At 40.4% G+C, this 22,231-nt stretch overlaps 1 long non-coding RNA gene across 2 annotated transcripts in view; it reads right to left on the minus strand.

Annotated features, from left to right (window-relative positions):
- Positions 1-6,262: 6,262 nt before the first annotated feature.
- The window catches only part of LOC139612390 (uncharacterized), a 79,136-nt gene continuing 63,167 nt past the window's right edge, over positions 6,263-22,231 (minus strand). For both annotated transcript variants that reach the window (XR_011686525.1, XR_011686526.1), the window contains 2 exons: positions 14,830-14,895; positions 6,263-14,095 (listed from right to left, as the gene is read on the minus strand). This is a non-coding gene — a long non-coding RNA (uncharacterized lncRNA). The remainder of the gene's footprint in view (positions 14,096-14,829; positions 14,896-22,231) is intronic.

The raw sequence follows: 22,231 nt of genomic DNA on the forward strand, positions 1-22,231 counted from the left end.
TGACAGTAAATGAATTATAAATTTTATAAAGACATTTCATACTGCTGAAACAATATTCATTATCTTTTACACCACCACCATGGGGAATAAGAGAGATATGACAGTTAGCAGGGAAATGTAAATCAGAGGATTATGAATGAAACACATCATCTCTGGCTCGGCTTTACCTCTTGTTTTCTGTCTTGTTGCAGTATTCATCTGTCAGCAGGCCTGTGAGTCTGAACAGAATGATTTGGATGAATGTTTCACACCCTTCCTGTTCCATTTCACCACTAAAAAGAGACTGGGGTTATCACATTTATTAGCGTCTGTTTTTTTTTGTTTTTTTGTTTTTTTCTTACAAGTGAAATAAAGTTTTGATTTGATTTTTAATTTATTTAGTTTGCTGGGACATACATAATATAAGGTTTTTATCATATATAATATACATATGTATATAATTTAACAGAAACTTGCCTCTCACATATTAGATGTTTGACGTGATTGAGACCAATGAAAAGAATGCAGAAGTCTTTTTTGAAGAGTCTTTGTTCTATGGTCTGTTGACAGTATTCCAGGTTCAGATAAGGATGGTCTCTGCGTGATGGGATTTGATAAGACATGTACATATGATGGAGGATGATAGGTAAGAATGAGGGTAAATTACCTTTGTAATGTAGGGGGTGAAAACGGTTATAGTCTGTTATCTAATCATATCTTCACTTGACGTTGTGAACACTCATTCTTTCATGGCGAGAACTGAGATCAGAGAGACAAAGGCTCTGAGAGAAAGATAAGAGGTTAATGTAGACTTAAATGATTTTTGTCACACCTGGGTTCATCTGTATTTATCAAATAAAACAAAAACTATGACACTGTATTATGTCAGTTGGAAATTGTTATTTTATACAGGCAGATGTGTCGAGATGTGACATTGATTTTTTCAATGCCAAGGGACCAAATGTTGTCACTCTCTCTTGCCCTGAAAGCCATCTCTGGTGGTCACCACCTGTCATGACTGACTCATCTTTGGAGGCTTCAGGGCAGCCCTCCAGTACTAGTTGTGCTGGATGCATACTGATTTCTCATGTTTGATAAATACTCCACTGACATGCCAAAATTCAAAGGACTCAATCACCAATTGTGCTCTGTACAGTCTACAATGAAAATGACTTAGTCTTTGAAGCTGGCATCCGCAGTATGAACTCATCAGGTTGCTCTCATGGGGAGGGCTGCAGCTACAGGAACAGCAGTAGGTGGTGGAATTACCGGAGAGCTGTCCTAGTCTCTGTCTAAAGGCTGATTCACAGTGACCCAGCATTACTCTCTTGGAGCAATGCCAGAAGCAGCGACACTATTGCCTTGGAAGCAGTAGTTTGCAAATACAACAGCCAAGAGCAGGATGCAGTTGTAGTGCTGCAACCGTAAGTATGATGGAGGCTGAATGACAATGTGCTCGCTGTCTGGAGCCAAGACAAGTGGTAAAATTTAATCTCTCCAAGAACTTCTCTTTATAACAGATGGTCCACATGGTCAGGAGGGTAAGACTTCTGGTCTTGGGGTGGCTGTGGCTCAGCAGGTCCATTAATCTGTTGGCAGGTTCGATAGCTGGCTCCTGTCCACGTGTCCTTGAGCAAGAAACTTTAGTAAGACACAGAACACCGATTAGCCCCTGATGGTTACACTGGGCCCTTGCATGGTTGTACGTCACCAAACAACGTTTGTGTGTGTGTGTGTGAGACCAAACCTGACTAAACCTTAACCAAAGTGTTGTCACACCATCAAACAGATTTAATTTCAATGACAACTCAACAATTACTTGTTTTGGAAGGCACAGAGAAATGCTGAAAGTGTCAGATCAGAAAATGCTTTTACGGGTTGTTCTAGAGGGCATGGGAAGTTTTGATTTCAATCCTGTAATTTTTGTCTGATAAGATCCTATTTTTTTGTATTTAATTTTCAGTGCCAAATACTGAAGTCACCATATGGAGTAAAGTGTTTTGTTAATAGTGATGTTGGTCCAGACCTTATGAGATGGTCTAAGAGACGGGGCCATTGGTATGGTTCAGGTCTTTTACAAGAAGAGGGCAGCCCTAGGCTATGTTGCATTATAGCCACAATTAACTGTGTTAATATGTACTGGATCCTCCCTGTTCTCAGCTTTCTGTCAGCCAGGCATGGCCGTGACCCTCATTAACCCAGCCACTCTACCTGCTCCTCAGCTCATATCAATACCCAGCTGGCCCTCACACTGCATAGTAATAATGTTGGACAAAGTCATATCAGCAGGAACTATGTTATTCAGATAGAGTTTATTCCTCATTTATAACCAAATAAAATTTCAAAATCAGAAAATGCTCCCAAATGCTTCAGGCAAGGACACACCAAGGGCTTCATAAACATTTAATTTTGTAAAAAAAAAAAAAAAGTCAAAATCTAACAATGAAAAAGATCAGTGTTTTACCCACAGGCAGGGACAGATGGAAATCAGGGAGAAAGGTCTATGGATTTACTCAAGCGAAGACCAATAGTGGTAAAATGTTTGTAATATAATTAAGTACTGGTATGTCATGCACCATCCATGTCACCAGAATCGATGAAGCATTTTATTTTTCCTTTTCGTGGACTAAAATATTGCGGCTGCAGCATAGATTAAATATACTTTTGTTACTTTAACTTAACTTGGATACTTATGTGAGGTCTAGGTTGAAACAGCCCTTGTCCTTATTCCAGGGTACTACTAATTGAACTCGTAGTATAATTACATTTGACAGTAGCTTGCTGGTAGTTCAGCTACATTCATATGGTGATCAGTTAAATTACTTTTATTTTGTCATTTTTGTTGAAAAACTGAAACTATGAACAATTTTGAGTCATAAAATGAAAGGATTTTTTTTTTTTTTTTTTTAACTTCACCATTGCTTCTCTACTGTAACCACACTGAAGCAGCCCAGGCAATGTATTCCTCAGGCAGCCATCACCGCACACTTGACCTTTGTGTAGTGCATGTGCAAAAGCCAAGGGCAGTGGTTACACACTCACAACAACGTCACCATGGATGAACCTCCTGAATCGCAGCCTGAGGAAGAATCACCATGGTCATACTTAACCAGTTCTTGTATACAAAACCAAAACTGACATTCCTGCACTTTCCCATGGATAGTGGAGTGTTTTATTTTTTGATTTATGTTATGACCCCTGAACACTTTTTGCGATAAACTGGAATGCGACTCTTTTGTAATATATTTTGTTATAATTTTGTATCACATGTAAATTGTCAATTTGATCATTTTTACATTGTAGTTTGAACTTCTTTTTTCTAAGCAGCTTTAGTTAACCTAATGAGAGTTCTCCCCAGGGTCGCTTTGCTGTAGTTCTTCTTCTTCCTCTGTGAAGTGATTGGGAGCTTGCAATGCAATTCAAGTAGCTTCCCTATGCATGTTATTATATATTCTAAATGGCAAAAAAAAAAAAAAAAAAGGCAAAAAAATGTTTTCTGTCCAAAAAAAAAATGAATTGAAATTTCATGTTTACCTGTTCTCACACTGACCCATAAATATATACTCTGACTGCTTTTATAGTTGAATTATATTCATGATCCGTAATCAAAACAGCCTAAAAAAACCAGACTGAACTCTTGTCCAGAATAAATCCATTAGCTGCAGGCATGACTGAGTGTGAAAGGGGCAGATGCAGAACAAAAAGCAGGTTGGCGGGCTGGACTCACATTCTGGGAATGGATGCCCAGAACATGAGCCAGTGGACAGAAGATCAGAGGAGAAGACTTGCCAGTGATGTGGGCAGTCGCTCTCTTTTAAGCCCCCAACTCCATTTTCCCTCCTTGTCGTTATCCGTTTTTTTTCTGCACCTCCACTTGCTCTTTGGGGATTAAATTCATTTGCCTGTTTGCCTACAGATTGTATCCATCTGTACCTTCACACACAGTCTCCCTTCGCATCTCTCTCTCTCTTCCTCTGCACACCCTTTTCTCTGACTAGTCAGAAAAGCAACATCTGGCTTTTTAAAAGGAGCCACTTACGCATCTAAAAGCCCCACAGAGTCATTCTGAATAATGACTGAGGCATTTCCCCTTAAACTGTATAAAGATGGCTGCCACATCGTTTGTTTCCTCATTCACCGCCCCCGGCTGGACACAAAAAAATGTCTGCTCATTCCCTAAACCAGGTGACTGCAATCAGATAACACAGAGGAGTAGGGAGCAGAACTGATTGTTGTTTATGCATAACAGGCTCTTTCAATCTGGCACAATGGAGTGGAGATGAGGTCCTTGACCCACTTAATTAAAATACTGGTGGAGATGTAACACAATAATGTCTTTGATGTTAAACACAACGGCCCTATTCATGTTCCCAGATTAGCATTCCATTCCTACTAGTTTCATTTAGTTTACCAAGGACTATGGAATAACACTGACACTACAGAACATTCAGTAGGCCACTAAGTAATCAGAATAGCTGTAATTACAGACAAACTGAAGTTTAATTCATTTTTGTCTTTTAGTCATAAAATTAATGATGTCTGAATTCCATTAAGCTGTTTCAGTTTTAGGGTCCTGGTATTGTACATGCTGGTTCACTGTCACATTGTCATGGCATCTTTAAACACAACAGAGCCCTCATTGCTATAATGTTATCTTAATGTTGTAATAATGTTATACGATGTTAGAGTTCAGACCTGTGCTACAGAGCTACTAGCAACTGTTAATGTAATTAGCTTGTAATATCACAGGCAGGTAACTGACTTGGGGGACAATTTCTCCACGCTGCACACGTCATTTAAGGCTACTCTGTGATTTGCTGCTGAGGTTACAGAACTACATGTTACTGTTAGCTTTGACAGTCTAGTCATTGTGAACCCATGAAAGAGAGACAGCTAATGCTAATTCGACCACATTTGTGTAATGTGGGCCAAACACAGTACTAACCCTTATTAGAGACATAACCACTGATGACTCAGAAGGTGTTGGAATAACATCTGGTGGCAATCAGTGCTGACGTAAGCATGCTAAGATAACTTGGCTTCTGCTTTCTGCAGAAGCCAAGCAGTTAGATAACCCTGTTCGCTTTCACTCTGCAGGTGCAATACAAATGTAACAGCAGAATGGATGCTACCAATGTTGAATTCTGCACAGGGACAGAAAGCTTGCATCCCAGCATGAGATGGTGCATACCCCTGCCATGTGGGTTTATTAGAAAGGTAAAAAACCTCCAGCATCAATGTTAGGCAGGATATATATGACATGCTACAGTAAGGAGCAAACCACCGGAGTTCACAGTGTGTCTCTCAAATGTCAGCCAGCATTGTCAAGGCAAACGCCCACCCAGAGCTTACTGTTTCCAGTTTATCCTCTTCAAGTTTCCACATGATTATCTCCTTCTGAAACTCCTACAAGTGTTGACTCCCAAGTATTGGAACATCTATCAACTACAATCTCTTTGTATGTGAAAATGATTGGGTGTGGTAAAGTTTCCTATCGCAGTGGAAAGCCATAGTATCCCAAGCATGAAGAAATGAAAGAGGGAGTGGAAGGTGCAGCCAGTTGACAGGACTGGGGCTCAGTGCAGATAGATTGTCTTCTGACAGACAGTGGCCAGCCCTCCACCTCTCTCTTCACAGATAAATAATAGGACGGAGCAATGAGCAACGACAGCCAGGAGGGATTGAGTCTCTGAGAGCCGCTACTCAAAGTGCAACGCCATTTATCAGTGTCACAGCAGACAATTCATGTTAGACAAACACACAGTGTACAAATGCACATGATGACCGCAGCCAACAGGCAAGGACATACAGTACATGTAAGAGATGTTGAATCTGGCTTTAAGCTATTGACCAAGAAACGACCAAGGACCAGATTGGTTTGAAATGATTTTCACCCAGAATGTATGTCCTTGAGGTTACGAGGTATGTATAAGGTATTTATTTTATGTAACTTTTTTTTTTTTTTATTATCCAAAGTGGTAAAAAAAAAACATGGAAATAATCTATAAACTATCTAATCTATCAACATCTCTACACACAGCACAGTATAACTCACTTATATTTTAGATAGTCATGGTCAGGGATTTCAATAATCACATTTACCCTTTATGATTATTGCACAAATGGAAGTAAACAAGATAAAGAGTCCCACAGAACGATTCATGCATTTCATTCACAGAACTTCATATTAAGCAAAGAGAAAAGAATTCTAATATCGCACAACATTAAACAACAAAACACATGTGGCAGGCTCGGCCTTGCAGCCTCTCACACATGCATGGCAAACTCTTCCATGATAATATGATAATAGTATGCAATGTCCTATATGCAATCATTGATGCATAAAATGAAAACACCTAGCATTCAGATTTCAGTATAAATCTGAGTCCTACTGTGTGCGACCTCCTGCATAGTATGTGAACCTGATGACAGTAGTCTTGCTTCAATATGTGTGACAGCTCAATCCTATGTGACACACTCCTGTCTCGTTGTCTTTATATGTCTACCTCCCCAGGCGACCGGTTGACAGCTTCACAGCAGCTACAAAAAAGCACAGCAAACCCACTCTGTCACGCCAGTACAGCAGCCACTCCTTCCTCTTTGCCTGACACCCAAAGTAGAGAGAGGAAGATTGAGAGACAGTGAGTGGAGATGGGAGGAAAGGAATATATAGACTTATTGTGCAGGGAGTGGAAAAAATATAAGTGAACTCCAAGTGAGGGGTCGCCATTTTTCTTCTGAACAGCTCCTTTGGATTTCTGTCACATGGTTCTTTAACTGTGTGTTGTGTGTATTGGACATTTCTTCAAGCCTCCGGCTCTTAGAGGGTTACAGAAGGTAGAAATCTAACTTCTAATCAAAGGTTCTGTGATAATTACATACAGCCATAAGGGAGGGTGTTCACATTATCCTTGTGCTGGAAAACAGCGTCTTAGGATACGGGAACATGAGGAGCAGCTTACGCATTGCATCGCTTCCTTGGCTACAAACATCAGACCTGAGGCCTGCAGATTAGTGGGTTAGCTGGCTGCCTTTGCACTTAACTCTAACCTGAGGCCGGTTTCACAAAAGTGATTTTCATGCACTGCAACATCACATTTTACAAATGATGTGGAAGTGTTACAGGGTTCTTGAATTCTTGCGTATGGTGTCACGGGCATGGTGTTGGTGTCAACATAACATGAAACGTGAAACATGTCACAATGAGACAGAGGAAATGATCTCATGTTGCAGATAACACCTTGAATTTTGTGAATTTACTGAAGGCCCCGGCTATGAAGAAGGTTCACTTCACAGGATCAGGCCTTGTGAACAACCTGGCTGCTGATTAGAGATAAGTAATGAAGACCCCAGAGCAACATATTCATACAGCAGTAAAAAGACTACACTTTCTGTGACAATTATACATCATTAGTCTATAGTTGCATATTAAACTGTTGGATCCTGATCTTTCCATTTTTTTAGACTCAGTGAGTGCAAATGAAAAAAAAAGTATTTCCATTCTAAGTGGTAGACTGGGACAGTGAAAATGAAATATCTCAAAGTTTTAAACTGGTAGTCAGTCCAAACGAGCAATTTTAAAACACATCATAAGGTAAACAGTTATCACGAAAATGCTTATCAACATATAGTTGCACCTATTTATCCTCTTTTAAAGATGAAAAGATGACGCACAATAAGTTTAGTATCATTAAAGTTTATATTTTCTCCCACAACAAATTAAGAGAAGTCATTATTTCAATATGAATTGAATGGGTATACGCTGATTTCCTGTTGCAAATTTGCTGTTGACAGGATGTTCACTTAGACCCACTGTGTCTGAGCCACGTCACTCAAATGAAATGGTCTATACTTACATATACAGAGCATACTATATATGAAAAAAAGAGGACCACTTTACAAACACTGTGACAAATGCTTTTCAGTAATGTTTGTAAAATTAACCTTTACAGGCACTTAAAAGCATGCTGTGCTATATAACACTGTAATTTCCGCAGAACTCCTTGGATGGAAGACCAGCCTCTGTGAATCAGAAGTGAAGTAGTTTCACTGCCAGCAGTAACAGCATGAAGAGGCTCTGATTGACCAACAAGGGAGAACAGAGGTTCACTGACAGCTCTGTAAGAGACTAATAAGGACCTGGGGTCCAGGCAGGCATTGTAGACAATGTCCTCTCTTCAAACACTAAATGGGTTCATTGGCAGGTTGCTGTCGTTCAGCAGGAGGGGGAGCGGTTTAGACACACAGCTGGAGGGACACTGCAGTGTCACAGTCACTCTCAATCTGATTTCTGGGTCCCGGTTCAGGAAAGCATCCAATTGGGAATCACTTATGAAGTGTCTGGTGATAACAAGTGAGGCTGAGGCTTCTATCAGGAGCAGACAGATTCACGCTTGAAGCCAAAGTCCAAATGCAAACCCTTTTCTGCTCAGAGGGAAGACTGCATCCAAGCCACTGGCAGTACAGATCATTGGCTTGAGGTTTTTATACATTTGTTTATGGCATGAAATAGAAAGGGAAAATTAGAAGAAAGCAATCAAGACGGGAGAGAGAATGCAAATAATGATAAATAGAAAAAGAAACCCCCCTGTCGCCAAGCGCTTGCTCTTTGTAGGAACTGTTGGGTTTTCTCTATAACAAAGTAAAGTCTCGACCTTACCCTGTAAAGTGCCTCGAGATAATGTATATTATGATTTGGCGCTATACAAATAAAATTGAATTGAAAAATTGAATTGAATTGAATTGAATATTATTATATACCAGTGTTTCATGTATTTTGATAGTGATAGTGAAGAGACAAGTTGTTTTGAGAAGCTACTGTTTTCAAGGTGCTTAACTATTTTAAAGGGATGTTTTTAATGCAGGGTTCCATAAGTGTTATGCGATATTTTTTCCTTTTGTGTGACTGAAGCTGCAGCAGGTTGTCACCAGTCTGTCAATCTTTATGGATTTCTGAGTCGATCAAGAAGCATTTCAGCTGAAAATGTTCATTTTCACCGATCAAATTTCTTCAAAGAGCCGTTTCAGGGCTGCATCTGCCGTGTTACATGGCTGCTGTGCTTGTTTCACATTAACCCTATAATGCCAAATGCATCAAATTTGATACAAGCATTTCTGAGACCTATTGCATCACCTTATGGTAAAATCTTCACTCAAAACCCTCTTGTATCCAATCTGATACTTGTCTTCCAACCCCTGGTGGATACCTTTATCACTACAACAATTCAAACACAGTACATGGGACAATCCAAGTTGGCCACCTTCAGATAGTTCCCAACTCACTGGATCAAGGTAAAGAAAATTGCGATTTTTACGATTTTCCAGTGACATTTTCTTTGAAATTTTTAGTAATATTCTAACATGAACACTTAATCTGTTGAAGCAAGTTATAATTACATAATTTTTTGCATTTTAGTATTTAGTAAAATCGTGTATAAAATTTGGAAAAACCTATATGCAAATAATTTTTTGTCATTTTTTTTCAAATTTTGTGAAAGGGCAAAATAAAGGTTCCAGATTCAAGAAATCAGAATTTTCTGTCCATTATTTCTGGGGTCGGGCATTACAAGGTTAAAAGCTTTGTATAAGCAAGTCCCATGGGGACTTTTATTATGAAGTAACCACATTGTGTTGTAACCAAGATTTGGGCCAAGTGCTGTTGAATAAGAGAGTAGTGACACACTTTAATGCACGGTCATGTGGGTCATGTAGCTCTCAATGGTTTCACACAAATCTGCACTGTCAACTTGCTTGAGTGGTTTCAAGCAGGATGGAAAGCAGCAGCAACTATATTTGCAGCAATTCTCTGTAAATACTAACACATAATGTGCATTGATTACTACGCTGACTACACCTATAGTATTTTTTCTAGGGAGTGATGGAGAGACAGCATTAAACAGTTTTTCTGTATTTAATTTTGAAGAGAAAGGGGATTTCTCCCATAATGACATTGACATAAACATGCACAACAAGTGAATATCAATCAATGCAAGCAACTGCTCAATTTAAGCCAAGAAAGAAGTTTTGTCAATAGTGCAAAATAAACAAGGCAAAACCAATTGCATTCAACAAAACATTTTATTATATAAAATATCCAGGGAGAGGGTAGATAAGTTTTTTCTTGAATGGACAGCCTCAAAGAAACTCATTCAACTTGCTCCAGGGAGAGAGGGATGGCAAAAAGCAGGACAGGGAAGACACACAAGTGTTCAAAATAGCCACTGCATTCTTCACCACAACAGTAGGAAGAAAAGGAGATCTGGACACCTGGCTGTGAGTGCTCAATCAACTTCATTTCCCTGCTCAAAACATCTCCAGACACAAACATGAGACTCACAAAGTCAAATGCTTATCCATGCAGTGATAGCAAAAACATCCAAACTCCATGCCACATGCAATGCTACTTGAATTTTTGGGTGAGGACATACCACTGACAGAAGCAGATGTATGTATTCAGATCCTTTACTTAAGTAAAAGTACCTATCTCATACCACACTGTGAAAATACTCCACTACAAGTAAAAGTCATGCATTCAGAACCTTACTCAAGTAAATTAGCTGTATCAGTATATCAGCTAAATTTACTTGAAGTGTTAAAAGTACTCATTGTGCAGTAAAAAGGTCCCTGTCAGTGTATTTTGGCCGCATATTACAGTACATTGAACCTGAAATTGTATCGTGGCTATGGACTTCAAATACAAACTTTCATTCTGAATTTGTGGGTAGTTTCAGATGTATCAACTGAACCATGTAATAATTATAGCCATTTGACAAACTGCCAATTTCAGAGGACCAGAGGTTACTGGACAAGTTCCTATAAACCTAAAAAAATTGGTTACATTTAGTACTACTGAACAGCTTTACTCTAAAGATGAATGTCTGCACTTTAAACTCCTAATCAGTGTTTCATTTCAAATCTAATGTGTTAAGAGACATAACCAAAATAACCAAAAATTGTGTCATTGTTCAAATGGCCCTATCTGTATAAATCCCAAACCAACCTTACATCTGCAAGCTAGCCCAACTCCTAAACTTCTCCTTCCTCCGATTACAAAGGTTCAGACATTGTGGGCGTGGGGTGTGTTCCTGACCATCAGGAATCAGGGGTTAATCCCTGGCAATATTTCAACAGTTCCCTCTACGCATGACAGCCACCACTAGACAATGCCATGTGGACATATCCGGTGACAAGCGATTTCCCTAATAACAAAAGTAACAACACAGAAACAATTCATTATCAGGAGTGCAAACTCACCAGAGGTGAAAAAGGTGACAAAGATGCAACCCCCCTAAGGATGTTCCAGTGTTTATCCCCCAGGAAGTTGATTTTAGCATGAGGATGAAGGGGAAAACTCACCCTAGGATTCATGTAATCTGCTATAGCTACAAAGTGATGTGAGGCTGACAACAGTTTTTGATACTTCAAGAGGGTGCAGGGTCAAAAAAATGTATTAAAGTGCATTGCATCAACCAAACAAAAACACTATATTTATGGGCCTGCAGTTGGATAGGAAGAGTTGGAAGGCAGGGTTTTCATCTGCAAATGAAAGTATAATCACAACATCTAACTTTTATAGACCGATGTCTTACCATGGTTGGTTGAGTGGCATTAGGATGCAACAATCCATCCAAGACAGGGATCTGGATGTATGGCTTCCCAAAAGATACTGATGGTTGGCCGAGGTCAGCAGAACCAACCTGACCATTGTGAGAGATTACATTACAGCAGTAAGTTACGTTTATACTGCACGTTTGGACATTTCATTTATGGATCAAGGCCCAACATATTTTACTGGCATATGTACATGACTGCAATGAAATTGTCATTGACAGTTATGGGGTAATAACTCATCAGCCACTCTGCAGGGACATTTGAGGGAAAGCAATTCACAAGAACAAAACAAGGCCAAGTGAAACTGAGGGCTGATGCTGTTCCAACCATATTTGTGCATCGCTCTGAGCCCATGAGGAGAAAGGGTCCTGCAGTGAGAAGTGCCACAGAACCTCCAGTGCTGTGAAGTGGCCAGTGACCACACAGATTGTCCTGAAATGAACTTCAGTATGAATAATGTGAAGTAATATTTTATTCAATATTTCTAATTTCAGTGACTGGCCTACACACCTTCTCTGTAAACGTAACAACGCCATGTCATCAACTCAGAGATTGAGGGAGGAAGTGAGGAAAGTGAGAGATGGGAAAGTGGGGAAGAGAGGAGAAGGAAGGTGAAAACTTTGAGAAGACTAAGAGGGGGCCGACTGAGCCAGGAGCCAGTTAGAAATACAAAAAGGTCAGACAGAAAGAGTAGAGGGAGCCCTAAAATGAGAACAAAAAATGAATGCCATCCTAAAAAAGAAATTTTAGTGATGGAAAGAAATTGCTGCAATGTTTTCTAATAAAAGCTATTGGAATGAAGAGTAAGAGGGGCATGAGACGGAGAAACAACATAGTTAAAAAGGCCAGGTGGCTTTGGGACACAGAGATTTCTCTCCCTGCAAAGAAGATTGCAGTATATAAAGATGGAACCAGTAGTATTAGGGGAGGTGTTTGACATGCTGGAGCTGAAGGTATATGGCCTGACAGAGATGGGGAGGAAGTGTGTGCTGACTCTGGATGAGCTCACACTGAGCATGGAGCTACACCTGGGAACAGGGAAGCTCTATGGGCACGTGATGTTACCCAGCCACACAGGAGCGGCAACACGTGTCCACTGGAAGGCCACATACTGGTCCACTGAAAGATTTGATGGATTTTCAAGAGGGGATGTCATTGGAAATTGCTCCAAATGTATAATGTAAATCCCCTCAGCCCGGTCATTTCGACAAGATGAATGGGGGCCCTGCGATGAACGCCTTCAGCAGGGCAGCAAGTGCAGGTCTGAAATACATAGTGGAGCTGGAGCAATGATTCCCCCCCTAACTGGACAAGAGCATTACTCTGAAGCAGGTGGAGAACTGGTTTGACATAATGTCCTCTGAGCCCCCAGTAATGGCACTAAGCAGGGACAAGATGGAAGAGTACCAAAAATGGTCATCAAGTTCCTCCAGGACATGAGCCAACTCTTCTGTGGGCTAAAGATTGGACAAACTGATTGGCTGAAAGCCTGTGCAAGCAGGAATTGTGATGTGAATTGTGTTCAGATGTTCAGTGTGGGCAAACTCATGGAACGTTTTGACAATCAGATTAATTTCACAACAATCAGTCCAATTTGACTGTATAAATCAGCTGTGGATAACAGATGCTGTCAGACTCACTCATATTCATTTATAGATCAGTGCAGGCTGGTTTATCAGTGTACCTGCCTCAAACATTAATTTTTGATGTTGATTCTGAGATGTCTCAGTGCAAAGTCTAAGAGCCATTTTCCACCAAAATACCAACAGCTCTCTTTGCGCTGCCTCATTTGAATGATCCTTCTATCTGTACACTGTGCTCTCTGTGCTGGGCACCAAAATACCACACACACAGGCAAAGATCGCTTTAAAGTCAGGAAAATACGAAACTGTCAGAGCATCGCCTGAGTTGGCTGTTGTGCTGCCATGAATATGGGGCCTACGAGGTCTTCATTTACCCAGAATACACAGTGGATCAGTCCTAATCAGCAGGCCTACGTCACATCATGGGACACAGAGCCTTGCTGACCAAAGACAGTCTGTATCAAAGTCTAACAGTGTCTGAAAATCAAGACCAAATCCAAAGTCTAAAACTGACCAGGCTGCTGCATGAAATGTGGAAGTGATGTAGAAAACAATTGCTGTCACAACATCACAACAAGTGCCATCATTGAATAAATTACAAAAACAAACACTGTCAGCACTTTGCAGCCACATATGAAGCGTGTTTCTTGTTTTGCCACAATTTTAATACATAAGACAGATGCATATAGAGGGCATAAGGTTATAACGTCTCTATATGTCCTTCTGTTCACATAGAAGTGCTACAATTGCTAATATTGTCATGTTATCATGTTGCTGTGTGTGCTATGTGTATTATTTGCCTACATTAAATGAAGAAAAGAAAATAAATAAATAAAATTCCATCTGTTCAACACCTGGAACCTGAGACTCACTGCATCAGTGACTACAGGGATATCCCTTGCTTTAGACTTCTCTATCACCTCCTAAAAGAGACAGAAAAAAATGTTATTTTAATAAATTAAATCCAAAAGTACTGAAGTGGTGTTGGTCCAATAAGCACATTGTAATGTTCTCTTTAGCTTGCAATCAATAAAATCTTTATGTGCCCATATAACTGTTTCATTGATCTAATCAAAGCCGGGCTACAGTTCCAGCTCCACAATGGCTTGTTAGGTCATCAAAATCAGTCTCCCCTGGTTTTACATGTCAGCCCTTCAAAGGAGTAATTAGCCATCTGCATTTATACTTTCTTTTTTACTATGATTATCCACTTTCATGTTGCTGATTTTATCACCCATCACTGATGCACTGTCAAACAAACGGTGTGTGTAATGACTGAATTAACCGAGGGACAACTTTTCTAGATACAACCTAACCATGTTATCCGGCAACCATTCACTGAAATCAGGTGCACTAATGTTGTCACAACTATGTGTTGCTAACTTTAAGAACAAATCTATAAACCGAAGATAAACTTTGTATAACAATGCATGCCAATTACTGCAATTAATTTGAGGTAAATGTAGGCCAAGTGACATCTGATTATGGCAGCAAGCATAGTGTTGCTCACGTTAGCTAACTGCAGCTGGAATAAGCTATTATCTTACTATAAACACCAACTAAAGCTGGTTACATAAAATACTCCTATTGTCTAGATTCATGAGAGGTCAGCTACTGTCTTTAAATGTTAAAAAATGCAGTAATTTCATTAACTTACCAGCTGGTGTGCTTGGGTGTTCAGTGCTGGAGACATGTAGTGTTTGGAACTGTGACATCATCATTTCTGCAATTTCCAAATACAACAGAAGTATATGGCAGAGTCGCAACTCTCTTATTCAACAGTGCTGGGCTCACATATTATTTGCTACAATTTTGTGCACACATCAAGTGCTTTCTTCAGCACAGCTGGTTAGTTTTAAATATTAGAGCGAGGACAGTAACAGTCACAGTGAGCACAGAAAAATCACAAAAAAAGACTGTGGCTGCTCACAGTAAGACAGTACATTATTACTGACCTGATGGTCAAATGGTGTCTTTAAGGCTTTGGAACAGGTGTGATACTTCAATTTCATGCCATGTGTTAGTTTCTCTTTGATAAAATGGTAGATCTAGGCTGATATGTGGACATGAAAAGTAATAGGAAAAGGCTGGTACAGTACTTTGTGTGCACAAAGAAACTTATTTAATATTTTTCTTCAAGGATTTTATGGAAAAATCCACTTCCTGATCTGAATACTAAAAATGACGCCCCCATAAAAAAATGTACTATTCTATAAATGTATCATCATTTGCATAGTGTGGAATTAATACAAAGTATTACCTATCAGATGTATTGCATAAATTTAATTTTATTAGTACTGAGAAAGCATGTATGTCACACTTCCTGAAAATGTCCAATCACCATCATGGATATGCCATTTCACATATGTGCTCCTTTCATTCACAGAAACAAGACAAAGAATCGTGAATAAACCGATGGATAGGAGCTAGAGAGCAAAGGGTAGATGTGACTGAATTGTTGATTCAAGCACATCACAAGAAGGAGTGTGGATAGATAGAGAGATGGAGAGAGAGGGGCGATGCGAGGAGACATGCGAGTCTTAGAAACTCTTACATCACAGTTGGAAGTCCATCAGAGCAAAAGAGATGAGGCATTTTTGAAACGAACCCAAGGGAGACAGACAGGGGGATAGAGTCAAAGGAGTAAGATGAGTTCTAAGATGAGGCGAGGTTAAGGGGATGAGCACGACTGGAATGTGTAAGTAAGAAAAGTTGTGTTTGGCATGTTCAAAAGTTGTTTAGTCAGCCTTTACTATGATGTTCATATGGAAACTGTCATTCAAAAGAAAAAGTACGCCCAGAGAAAACTCTCCAAAGACCAACGGCATTCCTCTCTGAAGTGAAGTAAAGTGTGAAGCCTTACAGTTTCAGTCCTTCACCTCCATGTGAGTTCAGGCCATACTGAAAAAGCACTGACTACCCCCCCCCCCCCCAAAAAAAAAAAAAAAAAAGCAGCACCACGTTCTTGTCACCACTGAACACCACTTATCCTGACTTAACGCAATGTTGAGCCTTGTCAAGCACCTCTAGTGCTCGTCTAAGTGTCTCTGGGGCTGTGAATGGAGTGTCAGGCCACTTACACAGCACAGCACTGTCTAAGTGGCTATCTGCTGCTCCATTTGGGAACACTTAAGACTCTCCCTCCGCTAATTACGTAGCTCTAATTAGCTTGCGGGTAGAATTCGGTAAATGCCTAATTGTCTATTGACATTATGCAATGAGCTGCAACAAAACCCTCTATCTCACTTACCGTATCGCCTCAACAGCACAAAATATGGACTGCTGAAATTGTCAGTCTTTGGGGTTTGAAGTGCTTTTGCCAACATAAGCACACAATGGAACGAGAATACGAATATTCATATTCAGTATTCCAATCATGACTTTTCAAAGTAGGCAGAGATGTGAAAGTCTCAAGTCTGTCAGAGTTAGGCAGAAATATTGTCCCTGGCTCTGTATTCTGGCTCTCTCTGGCTCTGTCTCTGTTTCTTTCTTTGTTCCTTTATCAAATTCAAATTAAATGAGCTTTACTGGACTAACATATTCATGTCTAAGCAATACAAATAACAATACGAGGTTTATGAACAAAAACGAATTGCCACAAGATAAAAGCAAAAACGATTAACAATAACAAACAATAATTCAGTTTCTGTAGCAATTGCTCAACAGATCCCACGAGCATTTCCAGGATCATCAGAAACTCACATTTTCTGTAGAGTCAGACAGTATGTTATTTAGATCTAAGTATCTGCAGATACTGCTTTTCTAGCTTTGGGACCAAGTATATATTCAGCACCTGTGTGTGTATGCTTACATTTAGTCTCAAGGCTTTGGATATAATAAGAATTAGCACACTGACAGCAGTAACTGATGCATGTTATTTTCTGCTTTTAATCCAGTCCCTCTGCTTTGCAGGTGGAACATTTGAAGCATCAGCACCAGCACAGTGAATGGTCAGCTTTTCTTAGGTAAAATTCACTAAAAATAATCATTTTTGCCCTCTTTTGCAATCAAAGTGCATCAAAGTAGATTGATGTGGCAACTGAAGGTGTTAGTGTGTTTATGAAAGCAACAACAGTCCCTTCGCAGCTAGTTTAATTTGGTGCCAGCCTATAGGGTTAAAAAGTGCAGGCTTGTTAGGGGAATACATCCTCAAGGTCATACCAGCAGAACAATAAACTACAACCATCAAGTATTTTCCATTATTTGTTAAAATCCTAGTCTGAAATCAAGACATTTGCTTCTGTTAAACTGATCTTATACGTTGCCTGTAGACATGTGGATATTACACATGTTTCTTTCTGGCTTGAGTGCGCCTTAACTGCAGGAAGAAAAAAGAAAACATGTTCTGCAATGAGAAAACCTAACACTTACTGCGGGCGAAAAGCTTCTGATGATGATGAAATGGTACCGAAATACTTAAGCACATCAACTCCCAACATGCTAACTAGCCGGTGATTAGCACTGATACAAGCCACTGTGGGAATGTGTGTGTTCATATTGCTCTTGTTGTTGTTGTTGTGGTCAAAGCAGTCGCTTTCTCTGAAAATACTTCCTGAGTTGTTTTTATCAGAATAGCACAAGGAGGCTCTGAATCAAATTCAGGGAGCGCCACAGAGGAGCAGATTCAGGGCATAATGTGCTGAGTCGACTGTTAGCTGACAGATGCTAACATTAGCTCATAAACCAGTATTTTTCACACAGTACTTTCTGTCAGACAAGCTGCGCTTTGGTACCAACGCACATTCCCTCTGTCTTGTGGGACAAAGTTTGGTGGAGTCTGAGTGAAACAGTTGGATGTAACAGACCTGAAAAGCAAACTGCTGAAAACTCCTGAATACAGCTATTCAAAGTTGTTCTGCTTTTAGTGTTGTCATTTTTATTGTTGTTTTCAACCCACCCCAAGTTTTTATCCCAGGCCAACAGACGTGGAAATACCTTCAAGCTTTAGGCTGTATTTTGTGTTTTATGCTAATTAGAAAATGTTAGCATGCTATGATCACACCAGTAATTACATAGGCTACATATTGTGGCTATAAACCATAATTTGCAACAGCAACTTGTCAAGTGCCAATGTGATCACGTGTAGTATTGAACCTACAGAGAATTATTAAGTGGGTTTGCAGCTCCACTCAGTTTTACCGGGCTTTACAGGGAGGTTAAACTCATTGTTTAGCTGTCTGGTCCATAAATAGTCTGGTTCGCTCTCACTGCTCTCACAGTGTCGTTTTGTGGTCGCAGCAGGCAGCTGGTTTCAGTGAAAAAGTTAGTTAGCAACTATTTGGTGAACACACTGGAGCTGGATATTGGAGGCCACATGTACTGTAAGGTCATAGCAGAAACTTAATGTAAGCTATAATTATATTATGTTAATAATTTGACAGGTGAAGGTTAGTATTATATTGGTGTGCACTCTCTCTCTCTCTCTCTCTCTCTCTCTGTGTCTTGCTCTGAACGAGAGTAAGTAATTTATCCCTTAATTACACACAATATTAAATCTTGCTAGTAAGCTAAGAATTTGAACTTTCTATTTTCTCTACCCTTGCACAAATAAACTACGGGCTACTATGCTGCCACGGATATCTTTTAACACTTACATGCTCACATTTTGATAAACCCTTCTGTTCTTTCTAAAGAATTATTCAGACAACCCCCTCTGTGTTGGACCTCTAATTTTATCCATCCCTTTACATTTCTTTACATTGAGCAATACAGCCTCCCAGAGCCACTAAAGCATCTGTAGACTCTCTTTCTCATTAGCATGTAAAAACTGCCTATGTGCGATAAGGGCAGTTGTCTGTCGCACACTCAGTTTCCACTTGTAAAATCATTGATGTTCAGAATAATTTCTTTGAGATCATAAAAATGACTTTTATTATCCGCTCTTCCATCTGCCTTTCCCACTTGCATGTCCCATCAAAGATTATTTAAATGAAAAGATGTCAATCTGCAAGTTCAGAAATTCTTATACAGAAGCTCTAATTAGCTTCTATACCCACACATACATATAAATCAATATTACAGAGTCATATCATAGCAAACACATAGCCGCTCTCCAGTACTACTTTACATTTCACTCCCGTTTTCTTCTTAGCTACCTTGCTCGCTAACCTCTATGGAGAACAAGGTCTTTTCGTGGCAAGTAAAAGAATTTGTTTTTCATTTCACCTCCAACCCAATTCTAATTTAAGCTGTCAGTGGCTTCGCATGACTCAGATTATTCACTGCAGCAACTAACTTAAGTAAGACTATTGTCTAGGAATGACATTGAAAGGACATATTGACATTTAAATTGAAGTTGCCTGGTTTGCCTAAGGGTAGTGAAAGATAAAAGCAAATGCAACTTTACTTGTTGCTTGCTATATGACGACCTTGGTTCCAATCCCTGAGTGAAGAGAGTGAGTGACAAGAAGGTGTCATATGAGTAGAGTTTTGCCCGGATACAGCAGCATGGCTGGAGAGTTGCTTTTGACAGCAACATTATTAATTCATTGGTGTGTTTATGAAACTTGCAGCTTTTTTTTCAAATCTCAGATGCATCCTTCGTGGTTGGCATGTGTTCGAGGAGGTGCACGCATGTTTGTGCATGTGTGGGTATATTTATGAAAGTCCATGTGTTTGTACTGGAGTGCTGGCATCTCTTGGGGCCAAACACAGCAGCTCTGCAGAACCCAGAGGAAAATGACATCGCCGCAGGCGTTTTTCAAGGTGTTGAAGGCCCGGTGGGAGTGCTTCTGTCTTATGGGATGCATATATGTGTGTATACACTCATGCAGGCATGTGCATGTGAAAGCTGTCAAGTGTGTGTACACATGTGCATAACACGTCTATATCACGCTAAAGTTAGCAAGGATCACATTTGTTCATGCAGCGCTGTGCGTGTAGATGTTTGGAAGCCGCAGGTGTTTTGTCACAGTTTGTGAGGCTGGACAGATGTCACCCGCCCTCAGGCAGGACCCACTGGTCACTCTGCACAACTTAGAGCTGACAGATCTTTGATAGCAGGTACAAACACTTTGACACGGAACACCACAACACAGGGGGAACTTCTGGTAAGATGAGGCATGAATTAAGTTCAGAAATCTGCCCTGTAGCCTTACCTTTTCATTGGAAAATGCACACCTCGAAAAACTCACTCACACACACACACACACACACACACACACACACGCATTCACCAGGGCACCTCTGCTTAAAGTACAGCAATAATTCAAAGTAATTACTAGTGAGAGGTGTCTGAAAACTCCCTTTAAAGCAGCTTTTTCCAGCAAACACCAGCTTTCAGACATAATTACTGCAAGCACTCAAGGTACATTAATACTGACAGGCTGAAAAGATTGCACATGCTGTGTATATGCATTCAACAACTATGATATTCCCTATTTATATGCAATGCTCTGTGTATCTTTTATACAAAGATACAAAGTAAATGGTTAAGTAAAGCTCTGATATTGGCAGCAGGTATGGCAGCTGCATGTCAAAGAGGTTGCCATGGTGACTGGGCACAGTCAGCTCAGCCATTCCCTCCCTCCCTCCCTCTCTGTGTCTCCCTCTCACTTTATCTCTTTCACTCACTTTTTTTTTTTTTTCGCTCCTAGTTATTTCGTCTCATACCAGTGGATAGCTTCATATTACTGTGGTGGCCTTGTGGACATAGCTGGAAAACACTTTGCAGCAGAACATTTTTAGACCTCTACAGCGCATCATGACGCTCATCATTAATGTGCAACATCAGAAGAGCTCTGTCCCATTCCCAGTGAGAGGACATGTCTGGAAGAAAGCGATGCTCGCATCCTGCCTCCATGTCCTGATGGCTTTTTCCCTCAGAGCACCATAATTGGGGGGGAAAAAAAGACCGAGCAAGCCCAGGGCAGATAATCACATCCTGACAAGAGAAATTATCATGTTCAATAGCAGAGCAGGGCAGTTGCGTGTCCTAGAGACAAATGTCACACTGCTTTCTGCTCCCCTGCCTTACATGCTGAGGTCATCAAGGGCCTCAGTGTTAATTGCTTTGCCGTGGACTTTGTGACTCTCAGAGGAGGCGACGCCCCTTCCAAACCTCCTAAGATCATGGGCAGCGCAGCTCTATATATCCTCAGAAACTTAAAGAAGCCCCTGGTTTCCTGGCTAAATCCATTCCCTGATTCTGAGCAGGCCTTAACCCGCTCCATTTATGCAAAGGCTTCCTTTTCTTCACTGTTTTCACATGCCTGTCATTAATGCTGTTTACCATGGTCTTTAACCTGCTTGTTAACACAGTCGATTAGTGCAGAGAAGCCAGGACAGGATAGGATGGTGGCAAAGCATAATGGCTAAATGTCAGCCATATTCTGTCTGCAGTGTGAGCCCATAATGAGAGCGAGGGAGCTCTGGAAATAGGAGCTATTGCTTGTAATGGGAGTCTCACGCAATGACTCAATGGGTTCTTTGTCTTGCTGAGCTCCCCATACAGGAGCACGGTGACACACATGCACACATACTCACACTGGTAAACTGATGTTTACACAAACACACACACACACACACACACACACACACACACACACACACACACACACACACACACACACACATAAATACACACATACACACAGTTACATACAAAGCTTTCATTCCCACTCTTAAAATGAGTGCCGGGGTGCACACACAGCGACACAAAAGGTCACACACAAAAAGAAAATGATACACATTCATTTAGTGAGCACGCACACACACACACACACACACACACACACACACACACACACACACAAATGCATGACACAATACACACACTTTGAGGGGAACATGAACCATATTATGCACTGCTTCCTCACAACTTAAAATTAACCCAGCTCACATAATCTCCAATTTCTTTCCTTTCATAAAAAGAGAGCAGCGTTCTAAGAGAGGTCTTTCTTCTTTTACAAATGAGCCTGTGGTGTACAGAGGCCAGTGGGGAAGAACAGAAAGGTACAGAGAACTGCCACAGAGCATCTTTTGGAGCAGAGTTTTTTGTAGAGCCAGCCAGCATTCACTGTCACTCCCATGTTGCTAGTGTTTACAGACAGCACAGTGTG

The sequence above is a fragment of the Trachinotus anak genome, unplaced genomic scaffold, assembly GCF_046630095.1.
Source record: "Trachinotus anak isolate AG129_WGS33_773 ecotype Australia unplaced genomic scaffold, CSIRO_AGI_Tana_v1 ptg000031l, whole genome shotgun sequence".
NCBI lineage: Eukaryota > Metazoa > Chordata > Actinopteri > Carangiformes > Carangidae > Trachinotus > Trachinotus anak.